This window comes from Cryptotermes secundus, unplaced genomic scaffold (assembly GCF_002891405.2).
Source record: "Cryptotermes secundus unplaced genomic scaffold, Csec_1.0 scaffold866, whole genome shotgun sequence".
Lineage (NCBI taxonomy): Eukaryota > Metazoa > Arthropoda > Insecta > Blattodea > Kalotermitidae > Cryptotermes > Cryptotermes secundus.
Genome location: NW_019738973.1, coordinates 56,988 through 72,447, shown reverse-complemented (window position 1 = coordinate 72,447; position 15,460 = coordinate 56,988). Strand labels below are relative to the sequence as shown.

General features: G+C 43.0%; 1 protein-coding gene across 1 annotated transcript in view; it reads right to left on the bottom strand.

The window, feature by feature from the left end:
- LOC111871516 (myosin-IIIb) overlaps positions 1 to 11,902 on the bottom strand; it is a gene marked incomplete at its 3' end in the record, with an annotated part of 98,925 nt that extends 87,023 nt beyond the window's left edge. Inside the window, 1 exon segment of the mRNA XM_023864675.2 lies at positions 11,662 to 11,902.
- Between the last annotated feature and the right edge of the window lie 3,558 nt (positions 11,903 to 15,460).

Sequence of the window (15,460 nt, the reverse complement as noted above, 5' to 3'; positions counted from 1 at the left end):
TTCAAATAGCTGAAAGGGCTAAAAATAATTTGGTATTGGCGAAAGTAAGCCAAAAGTTGCCAGGCCAATTTAATTCTTGAACAGAACCACCTCCTGTGATGCCCAACAGACGTTCACCGACATTTCTGAGGAAAGTACTTCATTTCTGGAGTCGAAATGTAAGCAAAAATTTGGAAGGAATCAGAGCTCATATGAGCCGCAATCCTGCATCACAGGAAAATCAAACCTAGATAAATATTCTCCTCACCCACAAAAAATATATAATACCATGGGGATGAAAGGTGCGGTCGCCATGTCTCCACTGGCTACTGAATAATTTTGGTTGACGACTAATTTCACACTCGGTGTTGAGGAGTTGGCTTCTAGAGTTCTGGCAGTCTCACCCAATTACTCGCAGCCCAGAGAAACTTGCGAACAGCGCCGGTGTTCAGCAGTTGGCTTCTAGAGTCCTGGCAGTCTCACCCAGTTACTCGCAGCCCAGAGAAACTTGCGAACAGCGCAGGTGTTGAGCAGTTGGCTTCTAGAGTTCTGGCAGTCTCACCCAGTTACTCGCAACCCAGAGAAACTTGCGAACAGCGCAGGTGTTGAGCAGTTGGCTTCTAGAGTTCTGGCAGTCTCACCCAGTTACTCGCAGCCCAGAGGAAACTGCGAACAGCGCCGGTGTTCAGCAGTTGGTTTCTAGAGTCCTGGCAGTCTCACCCAGTTACTCGCAGCCCAGAGAAACTTGCGAACAGCGCAGGTGTTGAGCAGCTGGCTTCTAGAGTTCTGGCAGTCTCACTCGGTTACTCGCAGCCCAGAGGAAACTGCGAACCGCGCCCAACAACGTTTAGTCTACTTTAGACTAGACTACGTTATCTTATGCCTTGCAATGGGGTGTGTGACGTACCAGCGACAGTGATATTATTAAATTTGCGCGATGACCGGAGGGGAGAGCCACAGTAAGGATCCAGAAAATACCAATATATTCGTCCGGCTACCATATTTTTAGAAAAATAGTTTCGAACTGTGCATGATGTTGTCACGGATTTATGACTCCGTATTGCTACATATATGAGTATTAGTCAGATTTCTATTTGGTAGAAACATGATATTTCCCCTTGTACTGTGAACTCATCTCTGAAGTGCCGAGATATGGAAAATGGTGATTCCTAGCTCCACAACTGTCACATATCTTCACAGAGCCAACTTTGGCTGCTTCTGCACCACACCACAATATGTGTACTCGATGCAGAATATTTCCGAGTCCGAGCCACGTCACAGAAAGAGAGGAAAGAATAACGAAATATGGAGAGGTCATGAAGGGAGTACCCAGAAGGATTACGTTCCTTCCGTATGTGTTACCTCTTGGTGGTTTTCTCGTTCCTGCCTGCACCTTTGCAGTGAAGCTCGGTTATACACTGCTACACCTGTACATATTATGGACGTACATACAAAGCACGGAAGGAAGTAATTTCAGGAGTTTATCAAACTCACTCACTCACTCACTCACTCACTCACTCACTCACTCATGAAGCTGAGCCCTTCTCGAGAAGCCGCCAATTGTGTAGCTACTCAAGAACTTCCCAGCAATTTATGGAAGCCGAATGTTCATTACCGTGTTCACAAGAGCCCTCCACTGGTCCCTATTCTGAGCCATATTAATCGAGTCTATATCATCTCATTATAAGATCCATCTTAATATTGTCCACTCACCTACGTCTTGGTCTTCCCAGCGGTTTCTTTCCTTCTGGCTTTCCCACCAATATCCTATATGCATTCGTGCTACATGCCCTGTCCATCTCATCCTCCTTGACTTGATCATTCTAATTATACTTGGAGAAGAGTACTCCTGCTTCATTTCTTTACTATATCACATTCAAATTATGTGCTAAATGAGCCACTATCAGTTGTTTTTTAAATCTAACCACCATTTATAACATATCTAAATATAGTTTCGACTTCGTGGTTCCGAGAAAAGAGGGCTTAAGAACAAATTTTCTAAAGTATTTCCTTCGTAAAGAAGCTACTATACATGCACATGCATCTCATTTCCGACGTGGATGTAAGGAATAAACACATTTATAAGAATATTTGTGTGCTACCTCGTCTGAGTAGGACAATGGGCCAGATTAATGTTGTTTCATGGTGTCCCATTTCGCACAGTGCCCTCCTGTTGAACACACCTCGAGTTCAGGAGGCGTGAGTTCACAGTCTTAGCTTTATTATTTATTATATTTATTAGAGGGGGTGGGTTTCCCCATGCACTTAGACCAGTTATTGGTCCATTGTGCGTCCTCCTTTAATTTCTACTGTCGCCATACCCTACCGGTACTGGTGCGTGCTATCAGCCCCGTTCAGCAAACGAGGTCGGCCTTCGGTACCTGATATTTCCCCCATCTACCAGAGACATTGGAAACTACTTAGGCGGGAAACTTGTTGCCTAATTTTGCTCAGAGGTCTCTTAGAGACATCAGGATCTTTTACATGCCGTAAATCTACGGGACCCACGGCTTAAGTCCCTCCCGGAGGACTTGTTCCCTGAATTTTTCCGCGTACCTTGAGTCATGAGGTGGGAATGTTACCCCTAGACTACGGAGGCCGCCACAGTCTTAGCTTAGTAGCAGGTACGTATTTCACGATGCTGCAATTAGTGATGTGTTTAATTGTGATCATTCTATAGACAAGTGATTTTTAAGCCTTACAACGTGTGGCAGTTGTGGGGCTTACGAAACACGCATTAACACTCGGAGTCACGCGACTGTGGATGACAAGGTGCAAGTGAGCAGCTGTATGTCGGATATCCCAAGTTACTGCATTAACACTGAAGAATTTCGTACGGACACCTTCAGCATTGAAAGAAAAATAACACTGTACTACGGCTACAATTAACTCCACGGAACAGTTTCATTTTTCAGCAGGTAATATTTTTTCAGGTTCCCAAGAAACTTCTTGCCTTTTATGGAACCCGTAGGTTCATCACCACGTCCACAAAAGGCGCCAGTTTCTAAGCCCTACGTCCTAATTAGTAATACGCTAGATGTTCATGGTGTGGGGATTTTAGCGCCACCACATAAGCTCCAAGCGTAGGTGGGTGGAGAGTATTAAAATGGATCTTAGAGAGATAGACTGGGATGGTATGGATTGGATTGATCTAGCTCAGGATAGGGACCAGTGGAGGGCTCTTGTGAACACGGTAATGAACATTTGTGTTCCATAAAATGGGAAATTCTTGAGTGGTTGCAGAATTGGCGGCTCCTCAACAAGGACTCAGCTCCACGAGTAAGTATGTACATAACCTCCAAACTGGAGCGTCACCATTTGTCGACTATCTGCGACTCTTTAGTTAACAGATTCGCAGCGACACTCCACATTGCCAACCCGAGGACGAGCCATGTCACTGTGACAGGGTCCCTCTTGACTTGAACCATTGATTAAAAAGCCACAAATCTGAGCCCTTGATTGGTCCTCAACTTCACTTTACATTTTAAGATATTAAATGTGTCTCTGATGCTGACTGATTTTCTTCTTTGGGAATGGAAAATGCAAACTTAATGGAAGACAAATATTGCTTAATGAGTGCTTTCGAAAACCTATTACATAATTAATAATAAGCGCCGCAGAGCGCTGAAACTTCGAGCGGTAGAAATCGTAGTTTCTAAACCTTGAGACACGTAAACAAATATAAAAACCATGCTTACTTTTACACTCTGTTAAATGGAAAACAAGAAAGTTGGTCAGCAGAAAATATCGAGCACTGAGGTTTAAAATGTATTCACTTGTTCTCCTAATATTATAAAACACGAGAGAACAGAATTAGTATAATGTTTTCTTTTATAAAAAATCAAAATAAATGCGAGTTTTTGTTAGCAGCCACCGGGTGCTTCAATATTAAAAAAGAATTTAATCTAAGAGAGAAAAATACAAAGAATCGCATTGCTTAAAATCATGTCTATTGGATTTTATATCAATTACAATTGACGAATTTAATTTAGGATACTTAATAGGGTGATTATAACTATTCTCCGATTCTACTGCCGGAGAGCCCTAAATGCTCTAAATATACACGGACATGCCCTTGTTCACAGAAACCGTCCCTCTCAACTTGCTCCAGTTCATGCCCGATTTGCAAGCACACTGCTCACAACGTAACGGTATGGAGCAATCCGTTTCCCCAGAAACAGGCCAGCCAGAAATGACGTAATTGATAACGCAATTCTTGGAATTCCTGTTTATGCTGCAGAAGCAGTGAAACAAGATAAACGCTCCTTCATTCACTTTCTGCATTGCAGCATTGCAGTCGTCACAACTGATTGTGTCCGAGGCTTTCGTCGTCCTTCTTTATCAGTTTAGAAAGCTGTCCGAAATTCCCTAGGGTTTGGTGTACAGATACTGACACGCGGGGGGGGGTGACTTACAGCAGGTGGTTCTGGATTTATTGACACCTGTGTACACATATAGGGACTGCAGCTAATATCGCACTATCGCTGTTCTACACACGCTTTCCAGTTCACCGTTGCCCACGCACTAGGATTTTAGTCTTCACTAGTCGTATCCTGGCAACGGATTTATCACAGTCTCACTGTAAATTCAAATCACACGTGAAGTCTTCTTGGCAGAGCCTAATTTGGTTCTTGTCATTTCTGTTGCTGCCAATTCTGAACACTCGACTCAATGACTCTCGACTGCTGTTGTACACTCTCTCCACTTTGACTTTGTTATTATTATTATTATTATTATTATTATTATTATTATTATTATTATTATTATTATTGGAGGAGGTGGGTTTCCCCATGCACCGCGACTAATAGTCTATTGTACGTCCCCCTTTGATATTCTAACAGTCGCCATACCCTTCCGGTACTGGTGTTCGCTATCAGCCCCGTTCGGCCAGCGAGGCTGGCAGTGGTACCCGATACTTCCCCATCTACCGGAGGCATTGGAAACTACTTGGGCGGGAAACTTTTGCCTAATTTTGCTCAGAGGTCTCCTAGAGACATGAGGATCTTTTTTACCTGCCGTAAATCTACGACACGGGACCCACGGCTTAAAGTCCCTCCCGGAGGGCTTGTTCCCTGAATTTTTCCGCCCTTAAAAATTCCACGACCTCTGCCGGGTTTGAACCCGCGTACCTTGAGTCATGAGGTGGGAACGTTACCCCTAGACTACGGAGGCCGCTTTGATTCTGTTACTGTTGTATATTCCGTCTACTTCCTGTTCTATACTCTTGGTCTTTTACTACTTCGTCGCGTCTTCTCTGTCCTTTCATAACTCCTCTGCACGGATCCCACGGAAAACACCGTGTTCACTGGTTCGTTACCTAGCAATGGATGTGCTTCTATTACTGAACACGTTCCTTGCGGGAATGTGTTTACCGATCCGTTGCCTAACAATGGCTATACATGTCATAACTAACCTGTTAACAAGATAAGCAAAACAATGCTCAGGCCTACGGCAGTCATTTTTGTATGCGCGTGAAACATCGTCTTTGGAAATGCAGCAAAACCATAAATTGTTTTTGATTTGTTCCATTCTGGTCCGTCACACTAACAATATTATAAAAGATAAAACAATTCTGTCCACTGTGACTGGTGAAGTCTTTCTTATTTCAATTCTTAATGCCCTTACATGTTTCGGTCCGTAGAGACCATCATCAGAGGGACTTCGATACTCTTTGGAAACCACTATTACAACGGATGTTGTTAAAAAGTATACACGCTACATACAATGAATGTTTACAATGCACAAATGGATATAAAATCCAAAGTTTTCACAACTACAGCGGCTATCTTGATATATTAAGATTTTTTAAAACTTTTGTTATTTAAGTTAGAATTTGTAAACCAAATAGATTCGTGTTTATGAATTCTAAATTAAATAACAAAAGTTTTAAAGAAGCTTAATATATCAAGATAGCCGCTGTAGTTGTGAAAACTTTGGATTTTGGTATTCAAATAAAGTAGCGTTCGAGCAGTAAAATGTATGAAGTCAGTCGCTGTGTTTGGGTTGGGAGAGGAAAAGATGCATGCAGAATTTCGGTGGATAAGTCTTTTGAAAAACATCCGCATGGGACATCAAGAAACATGAGGAGAATAAGCAGGAGGCAAATCTTACTGAGATGAGTTGTGGGGCTGGGTCGTTGTGTCCAATTGTGAGCTTTCGTTTTCACGTAGTCGAAATTTCGTGTTCTACTACTAAACCTTTACTTAATTATTCTGAAAATATGTACATAAAGCAATACAGAGAAACGTAATAATATTACAACTTCAGAATGAGGACTGCTTAGACCATCTACATATAAGGAACATCGGACTTCTCGACAGACATACAAAATTGTTTATTATACCAATTAACATTAATTTTGACGAAACAAAAAATTGCAGCCTACAGCAAAGTGCATACAATACACGACGATATGCATAAACATCCACTTCACAGGTCACCGTTAGACACACACTAGTGTTGTCGGACTTTACCAGCCGTATCCTGGCAACGGATTTACGTGTATAACAGTCTGACTGTCACTTCAAATCACTAATTCCTTTCTTGCCATTACTCGACAGCTGCCATTTCCGAAGACTAAACTCCATTCATTCCAAGCTCATGCCCCGGCAGCCTTGCGTCTCGACTCGACTCGACTCGACTGTGCTGCTTCAGTTTAATTCTTTTTGCAACTACTTTGCATGGACCCTACGGAAAACATTGTCTTCTCTTGTCCCGTACTGCTTTAGGCGTGTTTGCCACATCATTGCATAGCAATGGTCGCGGCGGGGACTGTTGAGGAGTGTTTACCGCGAGCACATGCTTACTGAGCTGTTGCCTAGAAATGGGTATACATGTCACAATATACGCGTATATATAGTATTCTCAGCGCATAATATTTGCTTGGCATGACTTCACTATTTGACATGATATTACTGTGTATATTAAAAGAACTGAGGTTCTTTTGCCTTTTGTTTGCGTGGATTTGTTTGTTATGTTTTTTCTTTTCCTTCTGCTTACTGTGTAATTGGCCTTTGAACGGATGAGTAAACAAATAAATACAGAATTGAACTTAACTGAGTTATGACTACGTCTGATTTTCTTTTCAGTCATGTTCATATACTTACTGTCGCCTATACTCGTATACTCTTAGATCAATTTTCTTTTTTCTTTTTTTCCTTGGCGCTACAGCCCTCATTTGGGCCTTGGCCTACCTCCAGGAAACTCTCCGTTTCACTTCGGTTTACTAGATCCTAGACATTCGGCAGGACTCCTTGGGCGGGTGATCAGCTCGTCGCAAGGCCTCTACCTGTACACAAACATCCATGCCCTGAGTGGGATTCGAACCCACGATCCCGGCTTCCGAGCGAGCGAAGACAGTGCATGCCTTAGACCGCTCGGCTACCGTGACCGGCACTAGATCAATTACATATGAGAATTATTTTACAGCATTCACCCAAATTACCAAGAATTTATTACAATCAACATAATGGCAAATTTATCTCTGGGCTTAATTAATGATGCAACACTCTAGGAGGACGTAAGGGAAAGTGGAAGCATAGCTCAACCTCTTTTAACCTTGACCTTTTTAAACTTCGGGTATACCAGATCCGTTTCTGGGAAACTGCTCAACCGTTGATACGAAACGTGTGTCAATCTCGGGGCAACGTTTTGATTTCTACCAGCGTATTCATTGCTACGAAACGCGCTTTTAGCGAGACGTTGTCTAGCAATGGACTATTCCGCGTCTATTCTTTGCCGTGCAAACGTGCTTACCGGACCGTTGTCTAGCAATGGCCATATTCGTCGCATTATATCTCACCTTAAGAAATATGGACTAAGAGCAGAGAACGTATAAATTATAATTAAAACGGTGATGATTTTATTAGCTTCTATAGAAAAATTTAAGACGAGAGATTATTGTCTAAGAAATATTACGAGATAAAAGCATAGATACACAGAGATTATGAAAGTCTCGTCCTTGTTAGTGTGAGAACTGTGGTTCTGACCCACTTGAAAGGATACCGTACATATTTTCATCTTGTATTGCTGGGAAGAAACTGTAATTCCTTTGTCTATATCAGATGCCATGTTTTGTTAGTTTCATTCTTAGTGTATTTGTGCTAAACATCATTACTGAGAGGTCACATAAAATGGAAGTGTCATGTAGCAGTTATGCACGTCTGATACTGCTGAAGGGATACGCTTATTCTCCGCCGCCTTGGTGACTATGAACATGAAGCTCTAAACGAAATTGTTATATTTAAATAAATAGTTAATCATAAAATTACTGACTGATATATTGGGTTTCGGGACTTTATCCATCGTCCTGGTTTTTGAGATAACTAAGAAAAAACACGACGTTTCGGAAACTGGATCTGTTTCCGTCCTCAGGTGAGGGGAAACATCTATTCTAAGGGACCGAACGTCCAGTGATTGAGGCTAGTTCTTTCTAAGGGACCAAACAAAATAGGTGTTTTCCCTCACCTGTGTACGGAAACAGATGCATTTTCCGAAACGTCGTGTTTTTTCTTAGTTATCTTAAAAACCAGGACGATGGATAAAGTCCGAAAACCCAATATCTCTGTGCGTTATACACCATCGTCAGAATCCTATAGTAACTAATAAAATTACTGGTAACACCAAAGGAATGGATTCAGCTCACTCAGGATAAGGCTCCGTGATTGGCTATNAAACTAACTTTACGTGATTTTAGAGATGCATCTCAACACAAGCTATGCCATCTCTTATTTCTTGTGCATTCCAGGGGTAGCAGCCCCGGATGCGCTGAACCAGCGTGAGGAGTTTTCTGTAGTCTCCTGGATTTCTTATACTCTAGATGCAGGCGATACGTTCCTCCGAAACGTCGGTTAACAAAATATCTATACGGGGCCACATCCTAGAAAACGGCATTCTTCATAGTCACCGCCGTGAACACCTCAAATCTTGCCTGTAATAAACAGATGACACAATAAGGAGCTCAAATACTATATTACTTGCGGACAGAACTTCGCCAAATGTGCTGAGTATATATTTCGCGTTCATTTCCCAGCCGATTTCACATAAGCCCTAATGAATAACTTGAAACAATGTGCAATTGATACGACTCCAAGATCGCACGCAATCCTGACACAAACTAGCAAACTTCTAACGGGCGATTCTTAAGCACCGTCGACCTGGCAACATTTAATCTAGACAAATATTTCTGAACTTTATGAATCTACAAGTAGTTCTCATTCGTGTGCTGTGAGTGACATATACATGTAAGTCTATTCATTGCAGTATTCTCAATAGATGACGGTCACGGTAGCCGAGCGATCTAAGGCATGCACTGTCTTCGCTCGCTCGGAAGCCGTGATCGTGGGTTCGAATCCCACTCAGGGCATGGATGTTTGTGTGCGTTTTTCTGTGTTTGTCTACAGGTAGAGGCCTTGAGACGGGCTGATCACTCGCCCAAGGAGTCCTACCGTATGTGTAAGATCTAGAAAAACCGAAGTGAACGGAGTTCATGGAGGTAGGCCTAGGCCCACTGGGGATGTAGTGCCAAGGGAAAAAAAATTCATAACAGGTACACTGAGAAGAAGCTAGGTATTTATGGTAAAATGCGGCCCATCAGTGGCTTCAAATTGGATATTCACGATTTTAAAAAGTTAAAATCTTTAATGTTAAACTGAACTTCCCATCAGAACTGATAATTGAGGAAGACAAATTTTATATACAGATAAAGGTCATATATATATCATACATTGCTTAATATCGAATTTGAACAGATATTTCAGCAATATCATGAAGTTTAAAATCGATCCAACTGTTTAGTATCGATAGGTCCTATATCGCATTTCCCATATCGATTCACGTCCTTAACTTCTGGAAGGCAGCAGGCATTCCCTGGATCACGTGATTCACTGGAAAACTATAGGCCAGACCAATGTACGCATCTGACAGACGAAAATCGGTGTAAATGTGTGTGTGTGGGCCCAATCTGAGTGACACTATCGATCGTTGAGGTCCATGTCCTCAAACCCACGTCCTTTGCTGATTTCTGTACCTGTCTCAGTCACCTCGGTGGCACTCCTGTGAAATTTCAGAGTTGCGCAGTGAGGCCATAGTGGCGGACCGTGTCTTCTAAACGCCATGAAAGAAGAGTGAACTAAAACTGCATTGAAGAATGCCGTCTTCTGGGATGTGGCGCCGTGTAGATCTTGTGTGAACTGACGTTCCTCCGAAACGTCGGTTCACACAAGATCCAAATGGCGCCTCCAACCTTACATAAAAGTGCAATATCTAGCTCTTGGTCTCTGTTCGATGACTTACCGACGTTTTTCAAACTGACGTTAACTGTGCAACACTGAATGTTCTATGATTTGTCACTGAGAAACTGAAGAAAACGAGAAATGACACACTCTTCGCATACTTCGGACGTTATTCCAGCCTGTATCTGTTGGGACTGAGGAACAGACATGGTGTAGTTCAAGTTGCTCTCATTGCTGTTAAAACTACTGATATTAATATGACTTTATATGAAACTAGCCACTGGCCTTAAATAAACATCGAAGTCGTTTGAAAACAAAATTCTAGAGAGGATATATGGAGTGAAAGGAGTGTAACAAGATGTAAAGTCGTCCCTGTGCTTAACTAATTAAGCATTAATTAAGGCGTATGGGGGAGTGGATGTATAGATCCGCATTTTCTTGACCTTGGCACTATTTGGAGGTAAGTGGTCAGTTTCACTCCCCTGTCGCTTTACCCCCGGGGAAAGAGTCCCCGGTATTCATTGGATAGGAGGTTGGGCGGACCCCACAGCCGGTCTGGACGACTTGGAGATCGGTGGGACATACAGAACGCATGGTAGCTAGGAAAAATGCATAGTCGGAAACCTGAGAGGAACATCACTTGCTACACAAACATTCTGTAAGATAGTTATCAACTTCTGAGTTGCAAAAGAATTGAAGGACATTCCTTGACCAGCTGAGCGACTAACAATTCCTGTACCATGGAGCAAGATACTAGGACGGTATGGGTGGGAAAATTAAAGGCACTGAAGGAATAATAGCAAACAACAACGAGAGGGACGAGTTGGAGAATATCTATAATGTAAAGAATTTGATCAACATATTGCCAGGCAACGGCTCGATAAACACCCCGCGATACACGCACGCAACAATAGATTGGGTTATGCAATCCGTTTCTAGCTCGGTAAAAAATTTCCGCATATCGGACCGTGTTATGGAACATGGTGACGTCATGAACCATACAGACTGTTTTCCGTTGGGTATGTGCAAAGTACTTCTAAAGACGCGTCCACATTACTCGTGCTCACCAGGCTTGTGCTCGTCTGGAGATTCGTCTGGCTTTTACTTGTGCCTGTAAAGCTTCATCCACACTACTTCAGCTGCTCGCCAGGCTTCGGCGCGTGAGGATCCGTGTATTTACTCGTAGTGTGTACAGGCTGTAGTCGTATTTTAATTTATTGGCTATAGTTTTTAAATTAAAAATTTAAAATTTGCTTGTCTCGTGACTTGCCATATCGTCCACATTACTCGCGAGCACAGCGAGTCACATGAGCACGAGTAATGTGGACGCGCCTTTAGAGAAGTGTATTCACAAGCATAAGCTTAGATTTAGTTTAACAGACACATACACATAAGCGCGCGCAAGCACACACACACACACACACATTTTAAAAAGAACATTTTTCCATACCTGTATCTCCAGGACAGTAACAGAACCCAAGTATTCCACTACGGCAAATGACTGTTATCTCTTTCGGAAACGGTTACCACCAGATTGTTATGTCAATAAAACCGTGAAATTCACTGAAATCTGTTAGCATGTTATTACAGCCAAGTGTTCCAGCATACACATACACGCGTACTAACCACATCTGTACTCGAAAGAGAGAAAAAAACGGAACACGTACTGAACACGCATTCTCCTCCGACGATGACGTCAATGCCGTAACAGGATCAGCCGCGGCAAGGGAAACCTCTGAAGGGAAATGGCGACCTGTTCGGATTACGAGTATCAGTAAACTAAATAGATTTACTTCGGTCTCCGTGGCTGGAAGTGCTTTTGTGTAGCGAAGTTACCAAACCCTCAGCTCCTTCGTTAGCTTCCAAAGCTTCCTGTTGTTTCAGAGGAAGTCGGGGTCGTGTGGTACAGCACTGACAGGATGAAATGGGGTAAAGGAAAGCGGCCTCTCATTTCATTAGTGCACACTATAGAATATTTCAGCATATATATATTTGATCTTTTTTATTGCTAGTGGGGTGGGACTAAGTCCCTTGAACTGCGGCCACTTCTGGCCTATTGTACCAGCCCCAGATGATAGGTGAGGGTGATTGTGGAGCGATTGGTGGGATGAAGATTGGCAGGGGAAACCAAAGTACTCGGAAAAAACCTACCCCAGGGCCACTTTGCCCACCACAAATCCCACCTGACCAGACCCGGGATCGAAACCGGGCCGCCGCGCTTGAGCTATGGCGCGGCCTATTTGATTTTAAAACTGAATATTTCTCATTCTCGAAAACTGGATTCTTTAATTGCAGAGTTTGGAGTTTTATCTGTAGGCCTTGCTAGGAGAACCAGGTCTCATAACGAGAGACTACGTTTCGCAGAATCGTTGGTGTCTTGTACCAACCTTGCTAAAATTGTGAGCAATTCCTTTGACGGCATCATTATTCAAATTTGACAGCAGAGAGACTGGTATGATGCTATGTTCGTTGACAATGAATGTCATTCTCTTTAAAATTAAAAAAAAAAAGTCTATACAAAGAAATTTCACTTACTTTCTCATGTCTGACAATGACAGTTGTACCATGAAAACTATATCATCTGTTGCTCAGTGGGCCATATCTGGTTGCTGATAAAGGAACAACAATGGGTCTTGGTGGGCATACCGTTATTTCCACGGAGATGCTCCGCATGCATCATCAGGAAAGGCCTGACTTTCGGAGCAAAATGCCTCCTTATTCCTGTTTCAAATTTGCAGAGTTCTAGAGCCTTGCTCAACATTATCAACGCCCCTCATGGGGCTCTCCCCAACCTTCTGGTGCCTCCCGTCTTGATGACAAGAGATTCCGGCAGAGAACTGTTGAAGTTCTTCTGGACAGGAATCCCAGACACCTGAGCCTTCTTGCCTTCACTGTTTTGATTACGGTCTGTGTAATTCATGTAATTCATGGTTACATCTAACTCGCCGTGAACCGCGCTCATTAATGGGGATCTATATTTCTCTCAATATTTTCCTTTCAAATGCTTTTAGCTTGGTTTCATAACATTCAGTCAGCCCAGCTTTCACTTCCTACACGAGAACAGGTCTCATAAGTGTTTTGTACAATTTACATTTGGTGCGAGTGTTCAGAGAATGTTTTCCATAAAAATCCTTAAGATGCCACCGACCCAGTTTTATTTGGGTATATTTTCTCCTTAAATGACTAAAAGTTAGTCACATTCGTTGGAGTCATTTTCGAGAAATCGCAATTTTTTTTTTTGGGGGGGGGGTATTTCAAGGGTCTTTCAGTGCCAAAGTTCATCGGGTGCCGACCTGTGACAGGCGATCTCTTCAATACAGAATAAGAATAAAATTGGTCCAGCCATCCAAGCCTAGCGATCCGCACCTTCGCACATACATACATACTGTCACGTGTAGGGGGTACGCGTGACGAGATGACGGGTTCTAGTTCGGATGACTGGATTTTTTTGGCAGCTTGGTTACACACTCTCTCTCAGTTAGACTCAAATTACAGTGCTATTAAAGTCTTCCGATCACACGCCAAGTCTTCACACGACGAACTTACGTGGCTGTCACTTAAACACTCTCAAATACACTTAAATACTGAGATATTTTCCAAGTCCAAGTCACATGGCGACTGACGGTCAGTCAGTCAGTATGTCTTGGTGTCGAGCCCCGTCTGAGGCTCATGACCAAATATTTATTACTGTTGAACGTTACGGTTTTGTTTTTTGTGGGATGCCCTCTATGACGAGAGGACGGGTCTGTCTTTTTTACATGCTACTGGTTCTTGCCATCGCAGTCTTTCTCGGGTCCGAGCTCCTTGGGCCTTGCAACCGTATTTTACTGTCTCAGATTTGAGACTTCCCTTTTCGTCGCCTCCTACGACTCGCAGGGTCACGGTGGAGGTATTAGACCCCTCCTTCACACGGGGGAAAAAGAACCACACATAAAAAACACCTTTATTGTTGGAACGCGTTTACAGAGCGATTTCATGGCGCCGACCGAATAGAAAACGCCGCACTCCCATTGTCACCCTGGGTTTAGTTGGTTGCGAGGTGTTAACGGTCAGTTGCCTGGCAACGCTGTGTCCATCCACGTTACATTACATACTCGTATATACACAGACAGCCAGACGGCATGGGAGTCATATTGAATCATCAGGACTCGGGTTGTTAGCATAAAGACGTAATTTCGGATCTCAGAGGTGAAGAAATCTCCTCATTAAGTAGAAGCTTTCTAGCCCCTGCTTGGAAAGGACACATCGTAATTTAAAGATCGACTTTGAGTTTTCATTTTAAGAATACGACAGAAGAATTCTGAAGGTTTTAATATTTCAAGTGCCTGAAATTTTCAAGATGACATTTGAAGCCACGAGCGCAGAGAAGCTCTCTTGCAGGAAGCGGCAGTTGAGGCAGATGTGGAGACAGTCAAACCCGATCCATGCGGAAGGAAGGAAGCCTTGCGTGTGACGTATTTAAACTGAATCAGGCCCGCATACGGCCGGAAGTGGAATTATGCAACTTCCTGACATGTACAGAAAAAAACTCACGGTTTGGCCAATGCTGAAAGCAAATACATTTCGACTCTGATTTATTGTGGAGCCTTTGCAATGCATGTTACGTTTCATCTATCCGTTATATCTGAAAACACCATAAGTATTTCTATTATTAGCTTACATTTCTTATCTTTAAAAAGTAAATGAGGCTTATGAGATCACCTTGCTGCCTGTGCTTCTCTTAAATTGCTGCTAGTTGTCGCCAGCACACTCACTCTTGGTTACGAGTCCCTCTTTCAATTCTTGGAGTCGTGTAACTCCTTATCAAAGTCAAAGTCACATTGCCACTGACAGTCAGTCAGTCAGTCTGTCAGTAAGTCCTGGTGTCGAGAACCGCCTGGGGCTCATGACCAGATATTTATTACTGTTTGACAGTTACGGTCTTGTTCTTGTGGAGCGCCCTCTCTGATGAGAGGACGGGTCTGTCGTTTGTATATGCTGCTGGCCCTTGTCTGTGCAGTCTTTCTCGGGTCCGAGTCCCTTGGGACTTGTGACCATATTTTACTGTCTCAGATTTGAGACTTCCCTTTTCGTCGCCTCCTACGACTTGCAGGGTCAAGTTGGAGGTATTCGACCCCGCCTCCACATGGGTTTCTATTTCCCCTAATTCCGGTTTATATATCTTTGGGGCGGACCGCACTGAAAACACCGTCCCCAACAGTTGGATATATCGTTTTCTGTGCGGACTGTGCCGTAGCAAAAAAAGTAAG